This window comes from Oncorhynchus keta, chromosome 7 (genome assembly GCF_023373465.1).
Source record: "Oncorhynchus keta strain PuntledgeMale-10-30-2019 chromosome 7, Oket_V2, whole genome shotgun sequence".
NCBI lineage: Eukaryota > Metazoa > Chordata > Actinopteri > Salmoniformes > Salmonidae > Oncorhynchus > Oncorhynchus keta.
In genome coordinates, this window is record NC_068427.1 from 47531924 (window position 1) to 47559115 (window position 27192).

The following is a 27192-nucleotide window of genomic DNA, read 5'->3' on the forward strand; positions in this document are numbered from 1 at the left end:
AACAAGGTACTGATTAAAGGATCTGAATACTTATGACTCTCCAGAGAGTGGTGTGGTGTGGTCTGCCCAACGATCATCAAGGACATCAACCACCCGAGCCACGTCCTGTTCACCCCGCTATAATCCAGAAGGTGAGGTCAGTACAGGTGCATGAAAGCTGTGACTGAGAGACAGAAAAACAGCTTCTATCTCAAAGCCATCAGAATGTTCAATATTCATCATTAGCCGACTACCACCATGTTACTCAACCCTGCACCTTCGAGGATGCTGCCCTGTGTACATAGACATGGAATCACTGGTCACTTTAATAATGGAACACTAGTCACTTTAATAATGTTTACATACTGCTTTACTCATCTCATATGTAAATACTGTATTCTACTGTATTTTGTCAATACCACTCAGACATTGCTTAAAATATTTAAAATATTTAACAAATACAAAAGTATTTGCTTCAGCCGCAACATCTTAGTAGGAAAGAGAGAAACAATGGCCGCATTTGTCTTTTACGCACAAGACTCCAGCTGACCACTGATGCAATGTTGTCGTTCAGGCTATTTTTTTAAAGCCTGAAACTATGTATTGTGACACTAGACACATTCGGGAAGCCATAGAAAAGGGAATCTGGTTGATATGTCATTCACTGCTCAATAGGAACGCATAGGAACGCAGAGCTTTCTAAATAAGAGTCGCTTGCTGATTGGATTTTTCTCAGGCTTTCGCCTGCAATATCAGTTCTGTTCTACTCACAGACAATATTTTTACAGTTTTGGAAACTTTAGAGTGTTGTCTATCCTAAACTTTCAATTATATGCATAATCTAGCATCTTGTCTTGACAAAATAGCCCATTTACTTTGGGAACGTTACTTTTCCAAAAAAGAAAATATTGCCCCTTATTTTCAACAGGTTAAGGCAGGCAGGGGTCAATAGTCCAGAGAAGTGGGGGAAAGGTACAGGATGGCAGGCAGGCTCAGGGTCAGGCAAGCAGGCTCAAAGACAGGACATGCAAGGGTCAAAAACAGGAGGGCAAGAAAAAGAGAGACTGGTGAAAAGCAGGAGCTGAGACAAACCGCTGGTTGGCTTGAACAAACAAGACAAAAAGGCACAGACAGAGAGAAAACACAGGTATAAATACACAGAGGATAATGAGGAAGGGCGACACCTGGAGGGGGGTGGACACAAATCACAATGACAGTTGAAACAGATCAGGGTGTGACACAAACAGGAAAAATGTCAGTATAGAGACAAAGTGGAGTCGCAATTCAGCGGATCAGACAAGTGATGTAGTAATATATCAGTTCAGATCGACATTTTGATGGTCTATTGAACATTCCTATGGAATGCCTCTATTTTGATTGCATTTGCTACGAGCATGTACACCATAAACTTATACTATCTCATCAACTTCCCTACTGTCAACTTTCCTACACACTGACCAGCTGACATGTGGTGTGCCATCATGTGTCCTGAGGTTGTGGCTTATGGTCCAAAATGAGCTCTGACATCGCTCAAAACATTTAGTTTTACACAGTTTCCAAAGTAAAATAGCCTTTGAGTGACCAAAACATCACACTTGCTATATTTTCCACATTAAAATGCTCAGTTGACTAACTGTACCTTTCTATCGTCTCTGACTATTAGTAAGGCTGAAGGACAGGCTAGGTGGGCACAGAAACATCCAATCCTGTCATACATTACATCATGTTTTCACAAATTATTTGTTTATCTAACCGTTTGTTAGTGCGTGTGTGTGTATGTGCACAGAGAGGCTCCTGGGAGGGGAGTGTCAGTAGCTCAGGGATAAATAGAGAGGCAGAGCTCAGAGTTAGTCAAAAGGCGGACCTGAGAAGGTCACACACAGAACCAAGCAGGAGCAGCAGGACCTCAGCATTTGTTACAAATGGAGAAATATGAAGATGTTCAGTACTGTTTTCAAGACGGAAACTCTTCATGCAGAAAGGCTTTGCTATCGACATCTATCTACATAACACTGTACATCTTCTTCTCATTGATTTCAGCAGTTACAGTATTTTTGAACCTACTGGTGATCATCTCCATCTCTCACTTCAAGCAGCTCCACACTACAACCAACCTGCTCATCCTCTCTCTGGCTGCGTCAGATCTCCTGGTGGGACTGATTGTGATACCAGTAGTGACTGTAGCATTAATGGAATCATGCTGGGGTTTTGGGGAATATTTCTGTGTGTTTCATATCTACATTACGTTTTTATGTACTTCTTTATCTCTGGGTAATTTGGTCTTGATATCTATTGACCGCTATGTTGCTGTGTGTGATCCCTTATTGTACCACTCTAAAATAACAACAACAAGAATGATGTGTTGTATATCCATTACCTGGTGTTGTTGTATCATATACCGAGCTGCTATTGTAAAAAACGTTGTCAATGTACAGGTACCCAGTAGGTGTTTGAAAGAATGTTTTATTGTTGAAGGAATAACCTGGGTTAATATCATCGACATTGTAATTACAATGGCTGTCCCTTGCTCTATTATTTTAACACTTTATTTGAAAATCTTTGTGGTGGCCAGATCACAGGCCAGAAATGTTTTTTCAAAAGAGGCTGGTGTTAAAACTGTACAGGCAAATAAGTCTGAGAGAAAAGCAACAAAAACTCTGTCTATTGTTGTTTTCAACTATTTCAATTGTTGGATTCCATTTCTATTTGTTTTCTTTTTACTTTTGTAATTGACAATTTATTCTCAGTTATCATCGGCTTTCTGCCTCTTGTTAATTCCTTAATTAATCCAATAATTTATGCTTTCTTTTATCCATGCTTCAAAGTGACAGCTAAACATATTTTAACTCTGAACTTAAGGCGTTCATAGTACACATGTTTTCATAGTACATGTGTTAGCTAGGGATGGGGGAAAAGTGTGACACTAATCAGGCCACCGAGGACTGGAATTGCCCTTCTAGTGTCTCGTGGCTCACTTCAACAAGTGCAGTAAAATTTAAATGTACAATATGCATGATATCAGATAACATCCAAGTATAACTCTATGGTGTATTGTGTAAATAGTTGATGGTCAAATTTAAGAATATGCAACTTTGGGTAACACTTTATAATCGCATTCAGTAATAAACCATTTGTAAGGCATTTACAGTTTGCTCACCATTTATTAATCATTACTTCCACATTTGTTAAATGTTAGTCAGTTAGGTATTATCACATGTATAAATAACTACTCTATCCACTAATGATTCAACACAACAGCTCAGGAAACCACAGCAGACACTTTAACCTCAACGTACTGGGTATGGACACTACCACTTCTCTCACTACCACTACTCTCACTACCATTACTCTCATTACATCACTGCTGCCAGGTCAGGGGTCACACCAGAGCAGCTCTCTCAGATGCTGTGGAGTCTGAATTGATATAGAGATCGGTAACACTTCATATTAACACTTTGTAGTAAAGAATGTATAATGGATTAGTAAATGGCTTATTCATCATTAATGTATCAATACTCCCACATTTGTTTTATTAAGATTTGTAAGTCGCTCTGGATAAGAGCGTCTGCTAAATGACTTAAATGTAAATGTAAATGTAAGATAGTTATTCACACATTTATTTATTCAGCAGATCATTCATAATAATTTTAATAAATATCCTTATAAACCATGTACTAATCATTAGTAAAGTCGTTTTGCAGTCTCTAATCTAAAGTGAGGACTATTCATGCCTTCTTAATACTTTATAAATGTTTTGAACAGTGACCAGTGTAATTTATCACATAAAGATGGACATGCTATTGGTAGACATTCCAGCAGTACCTGATGCTCCTAAAGTTCTCTAAATGACCGAGAACATATCAATGGTTAAACAATAAGCACACAACACAGAGGATGTTAAAGGAAATATATTGAACAATTTATTCCAAAACAGTCACACTGTTGTAGTAGTGTGCTGAAGGAAGTAATGTGTTTGTCTGAAAATGATAACATTCTTGTTTGTTGACAGTGACTACCAAAACCAAAGTGTGGATTGCAGTCACTCATTAGAAATCAGATCAAATCAAACTGTATTGATCACATACACGTGTTCAGCAGATGTTACTATGGGTGGAGTGAAATGCATGAACATCTCATAGTGCAGCAATATCTAACAAGTAATATACAACAATTTCACAACAAATACCTTAAACACACAAATCTAAGTAAAGGACTGGAATTAAGAATATATGGATATATGGATGAGCAATGTCAGTGTGACACAGACTATGAGCAGTTTATAGACTGCTTACAGGGTAAGGGAACCAGTATCTAAATATATATCTTAACTGAACATTACGTTTCAAGGGTTATTACCTTTAATACACTATAAAATCAAATCAAAATCACATTTTATTGGTCACATACACATATTTAGCAGATGTTATTGCAGGTGTAGTGAAATGCTTTTATTCCTAGCTCCAACAGTACCTTAACAATTCATAACAATACACACAAATCTAAAAGTAAAATAATGAAATTTAGAAATACTGTATATAAATACTTGACTAGGCAATGACTGAGTGGTACTGACAACAAATACAGTTGAATACAGTATATACATATGCGATGAGTAAAGCAGTGTGTTAACATTATTAAAGTGACTAGTGTTCCATTATTAAAGTGACCAGTGATTCCATGACTATGTACAGACTGTAGGGCAGATTCTCACACAAGGCTAGAGAGAGAGGGTGCCATAAATCTTGACCAACTTTCTATCCAAGTAATTTGTTTCTCTCTCTCTCTAAGAGGTGAATTTGTAACTTTTTATTTATATTGATGCTGTGTTTATATCCCTTTATAGTCATGTTGTAAGTGTAATGCCATTTGCTCTTTATTTATTTACATATACGTATATTTTATAGTTATAACCCTTATCATCACCTCCTGGTATGGCAACTGCTCGCCATCCGACCATAAGAAAATACAGAGGGTAGTGTATCAGGCCCAGAACAAGCTTCCTGCAATCCAGGACCTACTGTATATACTAGGTCATGTCAGATGAAGCCCCAAAAAATTGTCAAAGACTACAGACATCCAGGTCATAGACTGTTCTCTCTGCTACCACACAGCAAGCGGTACCGGTGCCCCAAGTCAAGTTCAAAAAGGATCCTTAACAAGTTCTACCCCCAAGCCATAAGCCGGCTGAACAATTAATTAAATGGCCAACCGGAATATTTACAGTGACCCCCCGTTTGTTTTTACACTGCTTCTACTCGCTGTTTATTATCTATGCATAGTCAATTTACCTCTACCGGTAACCCCTGTATGGAGCCTGGTTATTCTTATGTAACTTCATTGTGTTACTTTTAAAAGTGTTTTTTACTTTAGTTTATTTTGAAAATATTTTCTAAACTCTATTTCTTGAACCGCATTGTTGGTTAAGGGCTTGGGAGTAAGTACTTGACAGCATTCGGCATATTTGATTGAACTAATACTGTTTACATTTGTGATTATTTTTGCCTTATAGAACCAGAACAACTAGATTCTAAGTAATTCGGATGACCAAAATCATACAAAAATCCTCAAATGGAAGCAACAGTGTCTGTGTGTGGTGGTAACTATCAAATGTACAGCGATGGGCCTCAACATCATGTTCTAACAGAACAGCACTATAGAGGACAGAACCAGACCCATCAGTTGTAAGCATATATAGTGTGAGGGAATTCACAGCAGACCGCTCAGACGGGTGAGGGCATACCAGCCAACTGTTTTCACGTTGTCCTTCGAGCCAGAGTTAATGACCCCCACAGCTCCAGGCCTCCCGTCATCTCCGCCACGGGAGCGTCATCAGAGCCGGTACTCCACGAGTCGCCAGTCTACTCCCATGAGAGACACTACTCCAGGACCACCCGTCGGGAGTGTTCACCACCTCCATGGTACCACTGGGGCCACTCCCTGTCAAGTTCAGAGGCATTTTCCCTGTCAGATTCAGAGTCGTTCTCACTGTCTCCAGCTCTTGTCGGCCCTCAGTCTACTGCTGCGCCAGGCTATAGGTTCTCTGCCCCACTAGGTTTGCAGCATCTTCCTCAGTTGGTCGGCAGCCTTTGTCGGCAAGCAGTCAGCTCCCTCAGTGCTTCAGGCCAAACCACCTGCCCTAGTTCTAGGTCCTGGGTCTCTCGCCCCACTCTACCCAGAGTTATCTGCTCCTCTAGATGTGCAGTTAGACAGTTCACAGCCCTCAGCCTGCAACCAGTTGCCTATACTAGCACAAGGCTATATGTTCCCTGCTTGGCTAGGTTTGCAGCTTCCCACTATTCCTGGCTTGCAGTCCTCAGATTTAGCAGTGGGTTCAAAGTTCCCTGCCCTGCTTGGCCCTCAGCTCCCTGATCTGGGGCAACCAACATTCCCTGACCCTTGGGACCTGCTGTCTCTCGTTCTGGCGGGCCTCCAATCTCCTGCCTTGGATGACCCTCAGCCCTTCCCACGTGGGACACCACCTGAACTTTTCTCTGGGGCCCAGCTACCCAATGCCTCCAGATCTCTAATGATCCTTATGGTTCCCAACATGCTCTACCATGCATTTCAGTGTTTTAGCAGTGGTGAAAGATTCACCAACATCAGCCGCAGCCAGTGAGCTACCAACAACGGTTGTGTCTGGCATGCCACAATTCTCCACTGCAGTAGAAGAACCACCTGCTTCAGTTGTGGCCAGCCGTCGGCGTTGCACACAGCTTCTAAGGATGGGGCCCAGCTACCCTGCACCAGCAGAGTTCGAGGTCCCTCCCTCACCCACGTGGCCTTCCATACCTTAAGGGAACATTTTGACATTTGCTGTATGATTAGTGAGAAAGTCCATATTGCAAATGTACGGTCCCTTAGAAGACCTCCAAGAACGTTTCTAAAATTCGCGGTCGGCGTCGGACATTCGGTTTGCGTTTTATAAAATAATCCAATTTTGGTCATTTTTCCGCTGTCCCGGAAAATCCCACAAGAGGGCATAAGCAATCATATTGCAATTGGACAAAACATCACGAATCACAACGGGGCCTTATCTCGAAAACGGAAAATATTTTGAAGCCGAAACTTGGTGAGCGTAGGTTTGGCATAATGGGCAGTTGGCCCCGCACAAGATGGCGTCTAGGCCTCAACGGTTTTTGAGTTATGGCCATTTCTCTGGGATTAAAGGTCCAAACTGAAAATAGAGAAATTATTTTTCCACTTCACGTCAAAGTCAAGGAGCCTCCGGTGTCAATAAAAAAAGAACCAGCCATTTATCTATTGTCATTTAAGAGAAATCGTACAATGACAGATTGGTGATGTTCAAAAATAGGTGTTTTTTTTCAACAGTTACAGATACAGTTGCAGGGTGTTCATACAAATATTTTTAAAGTGTGCTACGGAGCTCTGCGAGATTTCTGTGATTTTCTGAAATAACACACTCAGTTCTTAACGTAAAGACTTAAAACTCAGGATTCTGTAAAGGCATACCCCAATCAGGATATGAGTTTATTTAGAGCTTCCTGTGCCTAATTGGGTCACACTGTCTGTTTTGAATGGTTAAAAAAGTCACATATTTTTAAAACTTCATATGTGTGACTAGATAACCCTCCTGAACTGTAAATCAGTCATTTCTCCCAACAGATGTCAAAGAAAAGCTCTCACACACACACACAGCAAGGATGGAGTGAAAACGTGCGGTGCCTAAAGACACAGAGAGCAGGCAATGGCATTTCCATAATCTCTAGGCCGTGCCGAGTTCAACGAGATCTCCCGCTTGACCGTAGCTCGCTCGGTCTAAGCGCAGCGACCATTAGAATAGTAGGCCCAAAATGAAGCCTGCCCCACAACGTCATTTGCTTTTGGGTGACAGTGAGAGAACCGTGAGGGTGAGAAGCACAATTCGACCTCTGGTACGTTCCTAAGGTCCTCCCGATCCGTGCAAGCCTAACCTTGACCGTGTGGCATTAACCCTTCACAGTTAAGATAAGGTGTTTACATCAAACAGTTTGCATTGACTTCTCTCCCCATAGGAATACATTGCCTGCACCCCTAAATTCAACCTGAAGCCTATGTGGGTTATGAATGCCGTATGAACCTGTCTTCGGTACCAGTCCATCAGGCCACTATGAGGTCTACCTGTGTTTATTCTAAGCTTCCTGGACCAACCGGAAGTGGTTAAAATCACCCTAAAAGTGTATATCCATACCTTGCCTGAAGTTTGATAGAGATAGTGCATTCAACCCTGTGTAAATCAGTCAATTCTTAACATAAAGACTTCAAACTCAGGATTCTGTAAAGGCATACCCCAATGAGGATATGTGTTGACTTATAGCTTCCTGTGCCAATCGGAAGTAGCTATAACCAATAGTTAGCTTTGTTCGAGCTAAAAAAGAACTGTCAGACCTTCCGAAACTTTAAAAACCTGTTCTAGACCTCAGGTCGATAGTGCGTGGTGAGGTACGTCACTCTAGAAGGTTCTCGGACCGAGAAACAGCCTCGTACATTTGCAATGACTTCAATTCATTTTTGCATCACGAAAATTACGACATTTAGAAATGTCCCAGAGTCACAAGACTAGGTGCATTGTGACCGTCTCAGCCCATAGAGACAGAACCCAACGTTTCTGTCCGATAGCTCATTCAAGGACCCCGTAGCAAGTCATGGAAAAAAGTGGATTTTCAGCACCAATTTGGGTTTTACTCGGACACCAAATGACCTATCGAGCCGAAACGTGGGATTCGGGGTCGCCTCAGCTAGGCTTACACATAACATAAGAAATGGACCCGCAGCTAGAACGTAACTATGTGTTTTATGTTTTTTTTATGGTTTGAACCGAAGGCGTTGTGAATTTTGGACCAGCTCTGAAGTATGCGATAGTTGGCTACTTTTAGATTTGCTAACTTCTTAGTAATGACTCGGGACGTCGGTTTTTATAAGAAAGCTTCTTTTAGTAAGAATACTTGTTTACGTTACATTTAACAACAATGGTTTTGGTACAGAGCAATGCAGGTAAGATGCTGTCAGAAAGTCAGCTACAATCACCAAACACCTGCACATAATTGGCGCGTTATCACTCATTCCTCTCGCAAGGCATTCTGGGACTTGCAGTCAAAAAGCGTAATTCAACACAACCCAATACAATTACATATGCAAATAAATCTGAAGAAATATCTTTACAGATACAGCTCAAAGAATAAACTTAAACATTAACTCAAACACATTAAAGTTACAACAGCTACTAAACGAGTTGGAAAAAGTGGGTTTGGTGTCAGTTTGTATCAGTTTGGTGTCAGAATGATATCTAATTGACTGATGGACGGTGACATGCTGGTGACTCTTGTCATCACTGCCCAGCCATCCCGAGTTCATCGGGCCAGTCAATTTCGCATTCCTGCACGATTTTTATAGCATGACAAATTTGTGATGGTAAATGCCCATTGAACCATATTGCAAATGCACAGTGACTTTGCAAAAGTGAGAAAACATAAACAAATGGACATAATGAAATCAACACAACGAGCGATGGAAAGGAGCAACTATCACTGCCAGGCCATCCTGTGTTCATCAGGCCAGTCAATTTTGCATTTCTGCATGATTTTTGAGCATGCCAAATTCGTGATGGTAAATGCCCATTGAAACATATTGCAAATGCATGTGCATTTGCAATATGATTCTATAGTGAAAAAACATCACCAAATGGACATGATGAAATCAACACAACGAGTGATGGAAAGGAACAACTATCACTGCCAGGCCAACCTGTGTTCCCATAGCGGGCATTAATATCAGAATGACCGGTAAATGCATTGACAACCATATTTTTATTTTTGAGTTACCAGGTGCCTATTTTCAATCACCAGTTGCACAACAATGCGTATCCATCAGAATATTTTAAACAGTCCATAAAGCACTCAGGACGGCCCCCATGGATAGAGGGCCGTAGTAGGGTACTCCCATAGCGGACAAGGACAATAGGAGTCCCGGTAATTGCATTTACAACCATATGTTTATTTTTGGGTTACCAGGTGGCTATTTTCAATCACCAGTTGCACAACAATGCACGTGCATTTGGAATATGATTCTATAGTGAAAAAACATCACCAAATGGACATGATGAAATCAACACCACGAGTGATGGAAAGGAACAACTATCTCTGCCCGGCCATCCTGTGTTCATCAGGCCAGTCAATTTTGCATTTCTGCAGGATTTTTGAGCATGTCAAATTTCTTATGACATTTGGCCCCCACAAAACAGAAGTGGGCTTGATTAACAACAACGACGAGGCAGCCTACAGGGAGGGAGGTGAGGGTACTCGGAGTGTGGTATCAGGAAAACAACCTCTCACTCAACGTCAACATAACAACGGAGATGATCGTGGACTTCAGGAAACAGCAGAGGGAGCACCTCCATATCCACATCGAAGGGACAATACTGGAGAAGGTGGAAAGTTTTTATTTCCTCGGCGTACACATCACAGACAAATTGAAGTGGTACACCCACACAGACAGTCAAATCAAATCAAATCAAATCAAAACCAATTTTATTTGTCACATACACATGGTTAGCAGATGTTAATGCGAGTGTAGCGAAATGCTTGTGCTTCTAGTTACAACAATTGCAAAACTACTGTCTTATACACAGTGTAAGGGGATAAAGAATATGTACATAAGGATATATGAATGAGTGATGGTACAGGGCAGCATACAGTAGATGGTATCGAGTACAGTATATACATATGAGATGAGTATGTAGACAAAGTAAACAAAGTGGCATAGTTAAAGTGGCTAGTGATACATGTATTACATAAGGATGCAGTCGATGATATAGAGTACAGTATATACGTATGCATATGAGATGAATAATGTAGGGTAAGTAATATTATATAAGGTAGCATTGTTTAAAATGGCTAGTGATATATTTACATCATTTCCCATCAATTCCCATTATTAAAGTGGCTGGAGTTGGGTCAGTGTCAATGTCAGTGTGTTGGCAGCAGCCACTCAATGTTAGTGGTGGCTGTTTAACAGTCTGATGGCCTTGAGATAGAAGCTGTTTTTCAGTCTCTCGGTCCCAGCTTTGATGCACCTGTACTGACCTCGCCTTCTGGATGATAGCGGGGTGAACAGGCAGTGGCTCGGGTGGTTGATGTCCTTGATGATCTTTATGGCCTTCCTGTAACATCGGGTGGTGTAGGTGTCCTGGAGGGCAGGTAGTTTGCCCGGTGATGCGTTGTGTAGACCTCACTACCCTCTGGAGAGCCTTACGGTTGAGGGCGGAGCAGTTGCCGTACCAGGCGGTGATACAGCCCGCCAGGATGCTCTCGATTGTGCATCTGTAGAAGTTTGTGAGTGCTTTTGGTGACAAGCTGAATTTCTTCAGCCCCTGAGGTTGAAGGAGCGCTGTTGCGCCTTCTTCACCACACTGGTGAAGGCGTATGCCTCATGACTAACGAGACATGGTGTGATGAAAGAAACATACAGGTACTCAAGATCCCAAAATCGGTCTTTTCATTACAATGTCATTACGGTTTGGACTACAACCTAATATTACCCCGCCATCGATAACTAAGACTCTCACAAACACCTACATTGCAGAGAGATTTGCAGAATTGTTTTATCTGTAACTTTTCAGTGATTGGTTGATCCATTTTATACTACACAAAGACAAATGTTTTCCAAACTAATCCGATCTACTAGTAATTGGATTTATAGCACCCGTTACTGAGATGGTTGTTCCAGTTGAGATGATTGAGGTAGTGTCAGTATTAAATCTACTCTACCCTGGCAATCATTCTGAATGAAGGTTGTGGGTAATTAAAGGGTAATAAGGCTGGTGGAACTCTACATAGAGGGTTCTAGGATGAACCCTCCAAAGATTATAAACTGAGACATGGAATTGTTTTAAGATATAGGAGGGTGGTTTTGTATGAAGAAGACTCACGAAGCTCACCTCAATTTTTTTTTTAATTAATGGAGGTATGGAAATACTTTAGTGCCAACAAATATATATAGGACAGACAATTCAAAACAGTCCAAAAATAAATCAAAAGGAAGTATCTGTTTTACCATGTATACGGTGCATTGGAAAAATATTCAGACTCCTTGACTTTTTCAACATTTTGTTACATTACAGCTTTATTCTAAAATGGATTTAAAAAAATAGCTAAAGGATCCATAGTATGAACCTCAATCATCTCAACTGGAACAACCATCTCAGTAACGGGTGGTATAAATCCAATTACTAGTAGATTGGATTAGTTTGGAAAACAGTTGTCATCGGTTGATCCATGTTATACTACACAATCACTGAAAAGTTACAGATATTACAGTAAAACAATTCTGCAAATCTCTCTGTAATGGAGCATGCTGGGAAATATGACATATGGTTCTATGTAGAAACCTTCTTGCCTTCCGAATAATCATTCTTGCTTTCCCAAAAAGGGTTCTTCTGATCAATACGTTTTTTGATAGAACATTATCCCTCCTTAAAGAACCCTTGTGGAACCCTTCTTTCTAAGAATGTGGTGAGTAAGTGAACAACTCTTTATTGAAGTTAATTTGACTTGTTTAAGTTTCTCACATCAGAGGTTCCTGTTATCACATGTATGCAAGGCTCTTGAATAATGAATTCCAAAACTCTCAATTTGAGATCAAGTAATGATTGAGCTACATGGGCCTAAACAATCCATATTTGAACATGTTTGATATTTAATAGATACCATTTGCTTTTTGAAAACAATTGCATCTGGGGTTCCTTCACAAACATTGGTTAATTTTGACCCAAAACCAATGAGTAATAAATGAGGGGGACAAAGTCAATAAACATTTGGTTTCTTTATTTTAGATAAAGGCCTATGTTGACTGTGACGTTGTCAGGTCCTGAACTAAGTTCCTTTTTTATGTCTCTATTTTAGTTTGGTCAGGGCGTGAGTTGGGGTGGATATTCTATGTTTTGTTCCGTGTGTTTATATTTCTATGTGTTTGGCCTGGTATGGTTCCCAATCAGAGGAAGCTGTCAATCGTTGTCTCTGATTGAGAACCATACTTAGGCAGCCTGTTTTCCTACTCTGATTTGTGGGAAGTTGTTTTCTGTATTTGTATTAGTTACCAGTCTTCAGTGCTGTTGAATAAAATGACGAACACTTACCACACTGCATATTGGTCCGATCCTTCCTACTCCTCCTCAGACAAAGAGGAGATCCGTTAGAGACGTGAAATCGCTGTGGAGAAGAAGGCGGATCGATGTGTCCCAACCGATTGTGTTTTTATGTTCGTTTATTTGCGTTGTTTGTAACTTGTTTTTTTACTTATTTTGTTCAGAGAGATGGTACCGCTACCATCTCTTATGACCAAAAATAACTTCTGGATATCAGGACTGCGATTACTCACCACAGGTTGGCAGAGTCCTTTTTTCATTTAACGAGTCTGACGAGTCCGTTGCGAATGATATCCTGCTTTCTCAGGAACAGGCCTATATCCTTGTGATTTGCGATTGAATACCCCCACTTCCTTCCATTCTGCTTGCAAACGTGCAATATTTGGATAATAAAATGGATGACCTAGATGGAAGATTAAACCACCAACGGGACATTCAAACCTGTAATATCTTATGCTTCATGGAGACGTGGCTGAACGACGACACTATCAACATACAGCTGGCTGGTTATAAGTTGTACCAGTAGGATAGAACAGCGGCTTCTGGAAAGACGAGGGGCGACGGGCTATTTATTTTTGTAAATAACAGCTGGTGTACATTATCTAAGGGAGTCTCAAGCTATTGCACGCCTGAGGTAGAGTATCTCAAGATAAGCTGATAAGCTACCTAGAGTTTAATCTGTATTTTTCGTAGCTGTTTTACATCCCACCACAGACTGAGGCTGGCACTAAGACATCATTGAATGGGCTGTATTGCACCATAAGAAAACAAGAAAACTCTCACCCAGAGGCGGCGGTCCTAGTAGCCGGGGACTTTAATGCAATCCATATGTAGAATGTATGCACACATGTATGCACACATGACTGTAAGTCGCTTTGGATAAAAGCGTCAGCTAAATGGCATATATTATTATTATATTATGCAGGGCAACTTGAATACATTTTTTCCACATTTCTATCAGCATGTTATATGTGCAATCAGAGGGAATAAAAACTCTGGACCACCTTTACTCCAGACACAGAGATGCATACAAAGCTCTCCCTCGCCCTCCATTTGGCAAATCTGACCATAATTCTATCCTCCTGATTCCTGCTTACGAGCAAAAACTAATGCAGGATGCACCAGTGACTAGATCAATAGAGTGGTCAGATGAAGCAGATGATAAGCGACAGGACTGTTATGCTAGCACAGACTGGAATATGTTTCAGGCTTCCTCCAATGGCATTGAGGAGTGAACCACATCAGCCATGGGCTTCATCAATAAGTGCATCGATGACGTCCTCCCCACAGTGACCGTATGTACATACCCCAACCAGAAGCCATGGATTACAGGCAGCATCCGCACTGAGCTAAAAGCTGTAGCTGCCACTTTCAAGGAGCAGGATTCTAATCCGGAAGCAAATAAGAAATCCCGCTATGCCCTCCGACGAACCATCAAACCGTCAAGTGTCAATACAGGACAAAGATCGAATTGTACTAAACCGGCTCTGATGCTCGTCGGATATGGCAGGGCTTGCAAACCATTAGACTACAAAGGCAAGCACAGCCAAGAGCTTCCCAGTGACACGAGCCTACCAGATGCGATAAACTACTTCTATGCTCGCTTCGCAAATAACACTGAATCATGCATGAGAGCACGAGCTGTTCCGGAAGACTGTGTGATTGCCATCTTCGCAGCCGATGTGAGTAAGACCTTTAAACAGATCAACATTCACAAGGCCACAGGGCCAGACGGATCACCAGGATGTGTATTGCAAGCATTGGTAAACAACTGGCAAGTGTATTCACTGACATGTTCATCCTCTTCCTGTCCGAGTCTGTAATACCAACATGTTTTAAGCAAACCACTGTAGTTTCTGTGCCCAAGAACACTAAGGTAACCTAAATGACTAACAACCCGTAGCACTCTTGTCTGTAGCCATGAAGTGCTTTGAATAGCTTTTCATGTCTCACATCAACATAATTATCCCAGAAACCCTAGACCCACACCAATTTGCCTTCCGCTCCAACAGCTCCAAAGATAATGCAATCTTTATTGCACTCCACACTGCCCTTTCCCACCTGGACAAAAGGAACGCCTACGAGAATGCTATTCATTAACTACAGTTCAGTGTTCAACACAATAGTGCCCTCAAAGCTCTTCACTAAGCTAAGAACCCTGGGACTAAACACCTCCCTCTGCAACTGGATCCTGGACTTCCTGATGGGCTGCCAAAGGTTATAAAGGTAACTAACAACACATCCACCACGCTGATCCTCAACACAAAGGCCTCTCAGGGGTGTGTGCTCAGTCTCCTCCTGTACTCCCCTTTCACTCATGACTGCACAGCTTGGTATGACTCCAGCACCATTAAGTAGACCTGACCACCGACACCAAAGAGACAGCATATAGGGAGGAGGTTAGAGTCCGTGTGGTTAAAGGACAAGAACCTCTCCCTCAACGTTATCAAGACAAATAAGATGATTGTGGACTACAGGAAAACGAGGACCGAGCACACCCCCATTGTCATCGACTGGGCTGCAGTGGAGCAGGTTGAGAGCTTCAAGTTCCTTGGTGTCCACGTCACCAACAAACTAACATGGTCCAAGCACGCAAAGACAGTCATGAAGAGGGCACGACAAAACCTATTTTCCCACTAAGGTGACTGAAAATATTTGGCATGGGTCCTCAGATCCTCCAAAAGGTTCTACAGCTGCACCATAGTGAGCATCCTGACTGGTTGCATCACTGCCAGGTATGGCAACTGCTCGGCCTCTGACCGCAAGGCACTACAGAGGGTAGTGCGAACGGCCAAGTACATCACTGGGGCCAAGGTTCCTGCCATTCAGGACCTCTATACCAGGAGGTGTCAGAGGAAGGCCCTAAAAAATGTCAGACTCCAGCCACCCTAGTAATAGACTGTTTCCTCTGCTACCGCACGGCAAGCAGTACTGGAGCGCCAAGTCTTGGTCCAAGAGGATTCCTCCTCGTCGAACATGTAATTCCAAAATCATGAGCATTAATATCGAGCTAGTCCTCCTTTGCTGCTATCACACCTTCCACTCTTCTGGGAAGGCTTCCATTCAGCCACAAGTTAATTTGGCCATTGATGTTGGGCGATTAGGCCTGGTTTTCAGTCGGCGTTCCAATTCATCCCAAATGTGCTCAATTGGGTCGAGGTCAGGGCTCTGTGAGGTCCGGTCAGGTTCTTCCACACAGATCTCAAAAAAACATTTCTTTATGGACCTCACTTTGTGCACGGTGGCTTTTGCATGCTGAAACAGGAAATAGCATTCCCCAAACTGTTGCCACTAAGTCTAGAATGTCATTGTATGCTGTAGGTTTATATTTCCCTTCACTGGCACTAAGGGGCCAAGTTCAAATCATGAAAAACATCCCCAGACCATTATTCCTCCTCCACCAAACTTTACAGTTGGCACTATGCATTGGGCAGGTAGAGTCCTCCTGGAATCCGCCCAAACCCAAATTCGTCCATCGGCCTGCCAGAGAGTGAAGCGTGACTCATCACTCCAGAGAAGGTGTTTCCACTGCTCCAGCATCCAATGACGAAGTGCTTTACACCACTCGAGCCAACACAGCATTGTGCATGGTGATCTTAGGCTTGTTTTCGGCTGCTCGGCCAAGTTCCCGATGAACAGTTCTTGTGCTGACGTTGCTTCCAGAGGCAGTTTGGAACTTGGTAGTGAGATGTGCAACCGAGGAAAGAGGATTTTTACTCGCTATGTGCTGGAGCACTCGGCCAACCCATTCGGTGAGGTTGTGTGGCCTACCACTTAGCGGCTTAGTCATTGTTGCTCCTAGACGTTTCTTTTTCAAAACAACAGCCCTTACAGTTGAACGGGGCAGCTCTAGCGGAGCAGAAACTTGATGAACTGACTTGTTGGAAAGGTGGCATCCTATGAAGGTGCCACATTGATAGTCACTGAGCTCTTCAGTATGACCATTTTTTTTTATTTTTTATTTTACCTTTATTTAACCAGGCAAGTCAGTTAAGAACATATGACGGCCTGGGAACAGTGGGTTAACTGCCTGTTCAGGGGCAGAACGACAGATTTGTACCTTGTCAGCTCGGGGGTTGGAACTTGCAACCTTCCGGTTACTAGTCCAACGCTCTAACCACTAGGCTACGCTGCCACCCCATTCTACTGACAATGTTTGTCTATGGAGATTGCAAGGCAATTACAGCAACGGGTGTGGCTGTAATAACCAGTTCAACTAATTTGAAGGGGTGTCCCCATACTTTTTTATATACAGTATATCGGGGACCAATAGACGCATATCTGTATTCCCAATCATGTGAAATCCATTGATTAGGGCCTGACACATTTATTTCAATTGACTGATTTCCATATATGACTGTAAATCAGTAAAATATTGCATTTATATTTTTGTTCAGTATAGAATCAATTAAGTTATCCCTCTGTCACAGATTACTGCCTTCCACTGGCTACTGCAAATACTGAAGTAATCCCTGTCCTCTATTTCAATCTGCAGTGTCCATATCAAAAGTGCTTTACTCCAGCACTTTGGATATGAGATTGTATTTAATATGGGGCGAATGGAATGTCAGATTTTATTTGAGGGTATTTTCATACATACAGTGCATTCGTAAAGTATTCAGAACCCCTGGCTTTTTACACATGTTGTTACATTATAGCCTTATTGTCATGCCTTGGTCTTAGTATTTTGTGTTTTCTTTATTATTTGTTCAGGCCAGGGTGTGACATGGGTTTATTGTATTTTTATATAGGCTTGGCTGCCTATACCGACTCTCTTTCTACAAACGAAGAACACTGTGACACTTATTCTAAAATGTTTTAAATATTTTTGTCTCTCATCAATCTGCGCACAAAACCCCCAAAATAGTTTTTTTAGAAATGTTTGCAAATGTATTAAAAATAAAAACAGAAATACCTTATCTACATAAGTATTCAGACCCTTTTGTTATACAACACGAAATTGAGCTAAATAGCATCCCGTTTCCATTGATCATCCTGGAGATGTTTCTACAACTTGATTGGAGTCCACCTGTGGTAGATTCAATTGATTGGACATGATTTGGGCTCCCCAGTGGAGGAGTGGTCTAAGGCACCGCATCTCAGTGCTAGACGTGTCACCACAGACACCCTGGTTCAAATCCAGCTGTAATACAACTGGTTGTTATTGGAAGTCCAATAGGACGGCACACAATTGGCCCAGCGTCCTCTGGCTTTGGCCGGTGTAGGCTGTCATTGTAAAAAAGAAAAAAATTATTTTTTCTTAATTAACCGACTTACTTAGTTAAATAAAATTACTTTTGGAAAGGCACACACCTGTCCGTATAAGGTCCCACAGTTGACAGTGCATGTCAGAGCAGAATCCAAGCCATGAGGTCGAAGGAATTGTCCGTAGAGCTCCGAGACAGGAAAGAGTCGAGGCACAGATCTGTGGAAGGGTACCAAAACTTTTCTTCAGCATTGAAGGCCCCCAAGAACACAGTGGCCTCCATTCATAAATGGAAGAAGTTTGGAACCTCAAAAGCTGGCTGCCCGTCCAAACTGAGCAATCGGGTAGAAGGGCCTTGGTCATGGAGGTGACCAAGTACCTGATGGTCACTCTGAGAGAGCTCCAGAGTTCCTCTGTGGAGATGGATGACCCTTCCAGAAGGACAAACATCTCTGCAGCACTCCAACAATCAGGCCTTTATTGTAGAGTGGCCAGACTGATGCCACACCACTGTAAAAGGCACATAACGGCCTTGTAGTTTGCCAAATGGCACATAAAGGACTCTTTTGGCACCTAAATGGCACCTAAAGGAAACTAAAAATTAACTCTTTGGCCTTGATGCCAAGTGTTGCGTTGGGAGGAAACCTGACACCATCCCTACGGTGAAGCATACTGGTGGCAACATCATGCTTTCAGGATATTTTTCAGTGGAAGCGACTGAGAGACTAGTCAGGATAAAGGGAAAGATGAACAGTGCAAAGTAAAGAGAAATACTTGATGAAAACCTGTTCCAGAGCACTCAGGACCTCAGACGGGGTCAAAGGTTCACCTTCCAACAGATCAATGACCCTAAGCACACAGCCAAGACAATGCAGAAGTGGCTTGGGGACAAGTTTCTGAATGTGCTTGAATGGCCCAGCAAGAGCCCGGACTAGAACCTGACCGAATGTCTGTGGAGAGACCTGAAAATAACTGTGCAGCGATGCTCCCCATCCAATCTGACAGAGCTTGAGAGGATCTGCAGTGAAGAATGGAAGAAAATCCCCAAATACAGGTGTGCCAAGCTTGTAGCATCATACCCTATATTAGCAGGCTAAAATGCTTCAACAAGGTACAGAGTAAAGGGTCTGAATACTTAGGGCTCTACAGAGGGTGGTGCGGTCTGTCCAACGCAACACCGAGGGCACCCTGCCTGCCCTCCAGGACACCTACAGTACCCGATGTCACAGGAAAGCCAAAAAGATCATCAAGGACATCAACCACCCGAGCCACGGCCTGTTCACTTCGCTATCATCCATATGGCGAGGTCAGTACAGGTGCATCAAAGCTGGGACCGAGATACAGAAAAACAGTTTCTATCTCAAAGCCATCAGACTGTTAATTAACCATCACTAGCCGACTATCACCATGTTACTCAACCTTGCACCTTAGAGGATGCTGCCCTATGTACATAGACATGGAACCTCTTGACACTTTAATAATGGAACACTAGTCACTTTAATAACGTTTACATACTGCTTTACTCATCTCATATGTACATACTGTATTCTACTGTATTTTTAGTCAAAACCACTCAGACATTACATGTCCAAATATTTATATATTTCTTAATTTCCTTCTTTTACTTTTAGATTTGTGTGTATTATTGTGAATTGTTAGATACTACTGCACTGCTAGGAAGAAAAGTATTTCACTGCACCCACAATAACATTGCTAAACATGTGTATGTGTCCAATAAAATGTGATTTGATTTGATTTTGTAGTGTATTAAAGGTAGTAACCCTTGAAACGTAATGTTCAGTTAAATGATGTATGTAGATATTGGTTCCATTACCCTGTAAGCAGTCTATGAACTGCTCTTAGTCTGTGCCGCTCTGACATTGCTCATCCATATATTCATATATTCTTAATTCCAGTCTTTTACTTAGATTTGTGTGTATTAGGTATTTGTTGTGAAATTGTTAGATATTACTTGTTAGATATTGCTGCACTGTCAGAACTAGATGCACAAGCATTTCGCAACACCCGCAATAACATCTGCTAAACACATGTTTGTGACAAATAACATTTGATTTGATTACTAATGAGTGACTGCAATCCACACTTTGGTTTTGATAGTCACTGCCAACAAACAAGAATGTTATTATTTTCAGATAAAGATGTTAGCATCCTTCAGCACACTACTACAACAATCTGACTGTTTTGGAATAAAATGTTCAATATATTTCCTTTAACATCCTCTGTGTTGTGTCCATTGATATGTTCTAGGTCATTTTGAGATCTTTAGGAGTATCAGGTACTGCTGGAATGTCTACCAATAGCAGGTCCATCTTTTTGTGATAAATTACACTGGTCACTGTTCAAAACATTTATAAAGTATTAAAAAGTCTGAATAGTCCTCACTTTAGATTACGGACTGCAATACAACTAATGATCAGTTAATGGTTTATACGTTAATGTATTAAACATCTGATGAGAGATCATAAAAATCATTATTACATACTGTAAAAGTTGTTTATTAATGTGTGAATAAAACTGGAAACACTTATCTCCCTCACTAGCTTTAAGCACCAACTGTCAGAGCAGCTCACATATTACTGCACCTGTATATAGCCCACCTATAATTTAGCCCAAACAACTACCTCTTTCCCTACTGTATTTATTTTATTCATTTTGCTCCTTTGCACCACATTATTTTTTATTTCTACTTTGCACATTCTTCCACTGCAAATCTACCATTCCAGTGTTTTACTTGATATATTGTATTTACTTTGCCACCATGGCCTTTTTTGCCTTTACCTCCCTTATCTCACCTCATTTGCTCACATCGTATATATAATTGTTTATACTGTATTATTGACTATATGTTTGTTTTACTCCATGTGCAATTGTAAATGAGAACTTGTTCTCAACTTGCCTACCTGGTTAAATAAAAGTGAAATAAAAATGTTTAAAAAAATAAATAACTAGCTTTCTAAAACTAATGTGGGAGTAATGAGACATTAATGATGTGGAGTCAAAATAAACATTTTACATTCATTATTACAAAGTGTTATTATAAAGTGTTACCAATCTATATATTAGCTGCTCTTGTGTGACCCCTGACCTGGCAGCAGTGATGTAGTGAGAGTAGTGGTATTGTTCATACCCCGTATGTTGAGGTTGAGCTGTCTGATGTGGTCTCCTTCACTGTTGTGCTTAATCATTAATGCATATACTAATGATTAGTACATAGTTTATAAGGATATTCATTAAACATCTTATGAATGATCTTATGTATCATTATTACAGACATTATTACATGCACATACTAGTAATTTACACATGTGAGAATACCTACCTGACTAACATTTAACACATTTGGCAGTAATGATTAATAAATGGTGAACAAACTGTAAAATCCTTACAAATAGATTATTAAGAACATTATTATATTATATTATTATTATTATAAAGTGTTACCCATATTTGCATATTTTTAAATTTGACCATCAACTACTTACACAATACACCATTGAGATAGACGTGGATGTTATCTGTTATCATGCATATTGTACATTTACATTTTACTACACGTGGTGAAGGCATTGTGTCCCAATTGAGCCACTAGAGGGAGATGTTGAACAACATATAGAAAGACTCATGACGTTTTCAAAATGTACTTTTAGAATACTTACAAACTATTCAGCATTAAATAACATGGAACAACAACAGACTTTGGTAAAAGGAGTGTACAACCCAAAATGACAATGCATTTTATTAAACAAGCTTATTCCTTCTTATGCCTTCTCCAAGTCATTCCAATTCAATCCAGTCAAATCATTCTGTATCAACACCACATGGACCTAAGCACTGAGCTAAGTCCTGTCAGTGTATTGTTACATGAACGAGATACTTACAACAATTGTATAACAAAACGATATCAAACTTATGTTTGAACTATGAATGCCTTAAATTCAGAGATAAAATAAGTTTAACTGTCACTTTGAACCATGGATATGTTCTGGGATTCCTCCGATGGCATTGAGGAGTACACCACATCAGTCACTGGCTTTATCAATAAGTGCATTGAGGACGTTGTCCCCACAGTGTCCATACGTACATACCCCAACTAGAAGCCATGGATTACAGGCAACATCCGCACTGAGCTGAAGGCTAGAGCTGCCGCTTTCAAGGAGCGGGACTCTAACCTGGACGCTTATAAGAAATCCCACTATGCCCTTTGACGAACCATCAAACAGGCAAAGCTTCAATACAGGACAAAGATCAAATCGTACTACACCGGCTCTTGCTCTTGTCGGCTGTGGCACGGCTTGCAAACCATTACAGACGACAAAGGAAAGCACAGCCGAGAGCTTCCCAGTGACACAAGCCTACCAGACGAGCTAAACTACTTCTATGCTCGCTTCGAGGCAAATAACACTGAAGCATGCATGAGAGCAGCTGTTCCGGAAGACTGTTTGATCACGCTCTCAGCAGCTGATGTGAGTAAGACCTTTAAGACCTTTAAACTGGTCAACATTCACAAGGCCACAGGGCCAGACGGATTACCAGGACGTGTACTGCAAGCATGCGCTGATCAACTGGCAAGTGTCTTCACTGACATTTTCATCCTCTCCTGAGTCTGTAATACCAACATGTTTTAAGCAGACTACCATAGTACCTGTGCCCAATAAGACTAAGGTAACCTGCCTAAATGACTACCAACCCGTAGCACTCATGTCTGTAGCCATGTACTTTGAAAGGCTGGTCATGGCCCACATCAACACCATTATCCCAGAAACCCTAGACCCTCTCCAATTTGTCTACCGCCCCAACAGATCCACAGATGATGCAATATCTATTGCTCTCCACACTGCCCTTTCCCACCTGGACAAAAGGAGCACCTATGTGAGAATTATATTCATTGACTACAGCTCAGCGTTAACACCTTAGTACCCTCAAAGGTCATCACTAATCTAAGGATCCTGGGACTAAACACCTCCCTCTGCAACTGGATCCGGGACTTCCTGACGGGCCGCCCCCAGGTGGTGAGGGTAGGTAGCAACACATCTGCCACCTTGGTCCTCAACAATGGAGCCCCCAGGGGTGAGTGCTCAGATCCTGCCCTGCACTCACTGTTCACCCACGACTGCATGGCCAGGCACGACTCCAACACCATCATTAAGTTTGCAGATGATACAACAGTGGTAGGCCTGATCACCGACAACGATGAGACAGCCTATAGGGAGGAGGTCAGGTCAGAGACGTGTCCCCTCAATGTGATCAAGATAAAGGAGATGATTGTGGACTACAGGAAAAAGAGGGCCAAGCACACCCCTCTGTAGTGAAGCAGGTTGATCGCTTCAAGTTCCTTGGTGTTCACATCACCAGCAAACTAACATGGTCCAAGCACACGAAGACAGTCGTGAAGAGGGCACAACAAAGCATATTCCTCCTCAGGAGACTGTAAAGATATAGTATGGGTCCTCAGATCCTCAAAGTTTAACATCTGCACCATCGAGAGCATCCTGACTGGTTGCATCACTGTCTGGTATTGGACCTGCTCGGCCTCCGACCACAAGGCACTACAGAGGGTAGTGAGTATGGCCCAGTACATCACTGGAGCCAAGATTTCTGCCATCCAGGACCTCTATACCAGGCTGTGTCAGAGGAAGGCCATATAAATTGTCAGAGACTCCAGCCATCCTAGTCACAGACTGTTCTCTCTGCTACCTCATGGCAAGCGGTACCGGACCGCCAAGTCTAAATCCAAAACACTGCTGAACAGCTTCTACCCCCAAGTCATAAGACTGCTGAACAGCTAATCAAATGGCTACCCATACTATTTGCATTGCCCTCCTCCTCTTTTACGCTGCTGCTACTCTCTGTTTATTATCTATGTATAGTAACTCTAACACGACCTACATGTACATATAACCTCAATTACCTCGACTAACCGGTGCCCCGCCCATTTACTCTGTACCGGTACACCCTGTATATAGCCTCAATATTATTATTTTACTACTGCTCGTTAATTATTTGTTACTGTTATTATTTTTTCTTAACTTATTGGTTAACGGCTTGTATGTAAGCAGTTCACTGTAAGGTCCACACGTGTTCGGCGCTTGTGACAAATACAATTTGAAATGAATCGGAGAAAATGTACCTTTTCTCTCATCTCTAACTACTATTTGTTCATTTGTGTGTGTATGTGTATGTACCTTTTCTCTCATCTCTAACTACTATTTGTTCATTTGTGTGTGTATGTGTATGTGTGTGCAGGGATATCCTTTTTATGTACTACTTTATCTCTGGGCAATTTGGTCGTGACATCTATTGACCGCTATGTTGCTGTGTGTGATCCCTTATTGTACCACTCTAAAATAACAATAACAGGAACTATCTGTTGTATATCCATTACCTGGTGTTGTTGTATCATATATATCATGTATCACGATGCTGTTATTATAAGTGCTTTGTCAATATGCAGGTACCAAGTTGGTATTGGTTGGTATTAAATTGGTATTCCAAATCTATTTATTTCCTTTTTTCCTCCTTTTTAATTGATAATTTCGTATAATTTTTCATCATTTTTCTGCCACTTGTTAATTCCTTAATTAATCCAATAATGTATGCATTCTGTTATCCATAGTTCAAAGTGACAGCTAAACTTCAGCTTCTTCTATAAAGGACATTGTAGTCATTGTTGATTGTGTTCTCCAAATACCTAAGGCTGTGGTTGTTTCATGTTACTTAATGATAAATGGATTGTCAGCATTCTAATAGTACATTCCGAGGACGTCATGAGTCGTTCTATATGTTGTTTAACACCTCCCTCTAGTGGCTCAATTGTGACACAGCATCTTCATCAAGTGGAGTAAAGTTGAAATGTACAATACTGCATAATATCAGAAAACGTCCAGGTCTAAATAAATTCTGTATTGTGTAAGTAGTTGAAAATGTAAGAATATGCAATTATGTGTAACACTTTATAATAACATTCAGTAATTAACCATTTGTAAGGCATTTAGAGTTTGTTCACCATTTAATATTAAGGCCTCATTTGTGAAATGTTATTCAGCTAGGTTTTCACACATTTATAAATAACTACTACAGTATATACATTAGTTATTCAACACAACAGAGCATGAGACCACAGCAGACACTTCAACCTCAACATACTGGGTATGAACATTACCACTAATCTCACGACATCACTGCTGCCAGGTCAGGGGTCACACCAGAGCAGCTCTCTCAGATACTGTTTACTCTGAATTAATTTAGAGATTGGGTAACACACTAAATAGTCTATAATGGATTAGTAAATATTTTATTCATTTATTTATAATTACTCCCATATTTATTTTTGTAAGTTATTTATTCACACATTTATGAACAGCTTTCATAGTATGTAATGATTTATAAGATCATTCATCAGATGTTTAATACATGTTCTTATAAACCATCTACTAATCATTCGTAAAGTAGTTTTCCAGTCCCTAATATAAAGGGAGGACTATTCATACTTTCTTAATACTTTATAAATGTGTTGTACAGTGACCGGTGTAATATATGCTTTCACTGTAAAGCATATCGTAAACAATGAAGAAATAAACAGAGCAAAGTACAGAGAGATCCTTGATGAAAACCGGCTCCAGAGCACTCAGGATCTCAGACGGGGTCAAAGGTTCACCTTCCAACAGAATAACGACCCTAATCACACAGCCAAGACTATGCGGAAGTTTCTTCTGGACAAGTCTCTGAATGTGCTTGAACGGCCCAGCCAGAGCCCGGACTAGAACCTGATCGAACATCTGTGGAGAGACCTGAAAAAAGCTGTGCAGCACCCTGCCTGCCCTCCAGGAAACCTACAGTACCCGATGCCACAGGAAGGCCAGATCATCAAGGACATCAGCCACCTGAGCCACGGACTGTGCCCCCCGTTATCATCCAGAAGGCGAGGTCAGTACAGGTGCATCAAAGCTGGGACCGAGAGACTGAAAAACAGCTTCTAGCCGACAACCACCCGGTTACTCAAACCTGCATCTTAGAGGATGTTGCCCTATGTACATAGACATGGTCACTTTAATAATGGAACACTAGTCACTTTAATAATGTTTACATACTGCTTTACTCATCTCATATGTAAATACTGTATTCTACTGTATTTTTGTCAAAACCACTCAGACATTGCTTGTCCAAGTATTTATATATTTCTTAATTCCATTATTTAACTTTTATATGTGTGTGTATTGTTGTGAATTGTTAAATACTTCGGCACTGTTGGAGCTAGGAACAAAAGCATTTCACTACACCTGCAATTACATCTGCTTAACATCTGTATGTGACCAATACAATTGGATTTTTAATTGATTTTGTAGTATATTGAAGGTAATAACTCTTGAAACGTAATGTTCAGTATATTAGATATTGGTTCCCTTACCCTATAAGCAGTCTCTGAACTGATCTTTGTCTGTGCCACTCTGACATTGCTCATCCATATATTAAAATATTCTTAATTCCAGTCCTTTACTTAGATCTGTGTATATTAGGTATTTGTTGTGGAATTGTTAGATATTACTTGTTAGATATTGCTGCACTGTCAGAACTAGATGCATAAGCATTTCGCAACACCCTCAATAACATCTGCTAAACACATGTTTTTAACCAATAAAATTGTATTTTATTTGATAATAATGAGTGCAATCAGTCACTGCCAACAAACAAGAATGTTCTAATTTTCAGACAAACACGTTACTTCCTTCATCACACTATTACAACACTGTGACTGTTTTGAAATAAAATGTTCAATATATTTTGTTTAACATTCTCTGTGTTTTGTGCTTATTTTTTAACTATTGATATATTCTAAGTAATTTTGAATCTT

At 41.0% G+C, this 27192-nt stretch overlaps 2 protein-coding genes and 1 pseudogene across 5 annotated transcripts in view; 2 read left to right on the plus strand and 1 right to left on the minus strand.

Moving 5' to 3' along the window:
- Window positions 1–3120, plus strand: part of LOC127931185 (trace amine-associated receptor 13c-like) — a 200701-nt pseudogene extending 197581 nt beyond the window's left edge.
- LOC118375224 (trace amine-associated receptor 8c-like) overlaps window positions 1–27192 on the minus strand; it is a 121829-nt gene that overhangs the window by 70283 nt on the left and 24354 nt on the right. The gene's annotated exons all lie outside the window — the stretch shown is intronic.
- The window catches only part of LOC127931184 (trace amine-associated receptor 13c-like), a 190008-nt gene that overhangs the window by 48088 nt on the left and 114728 nt on the right, over window positions 1–27192 (plus strand). The gene's annotated exons all lie outside the window — the stretch shown is intronic.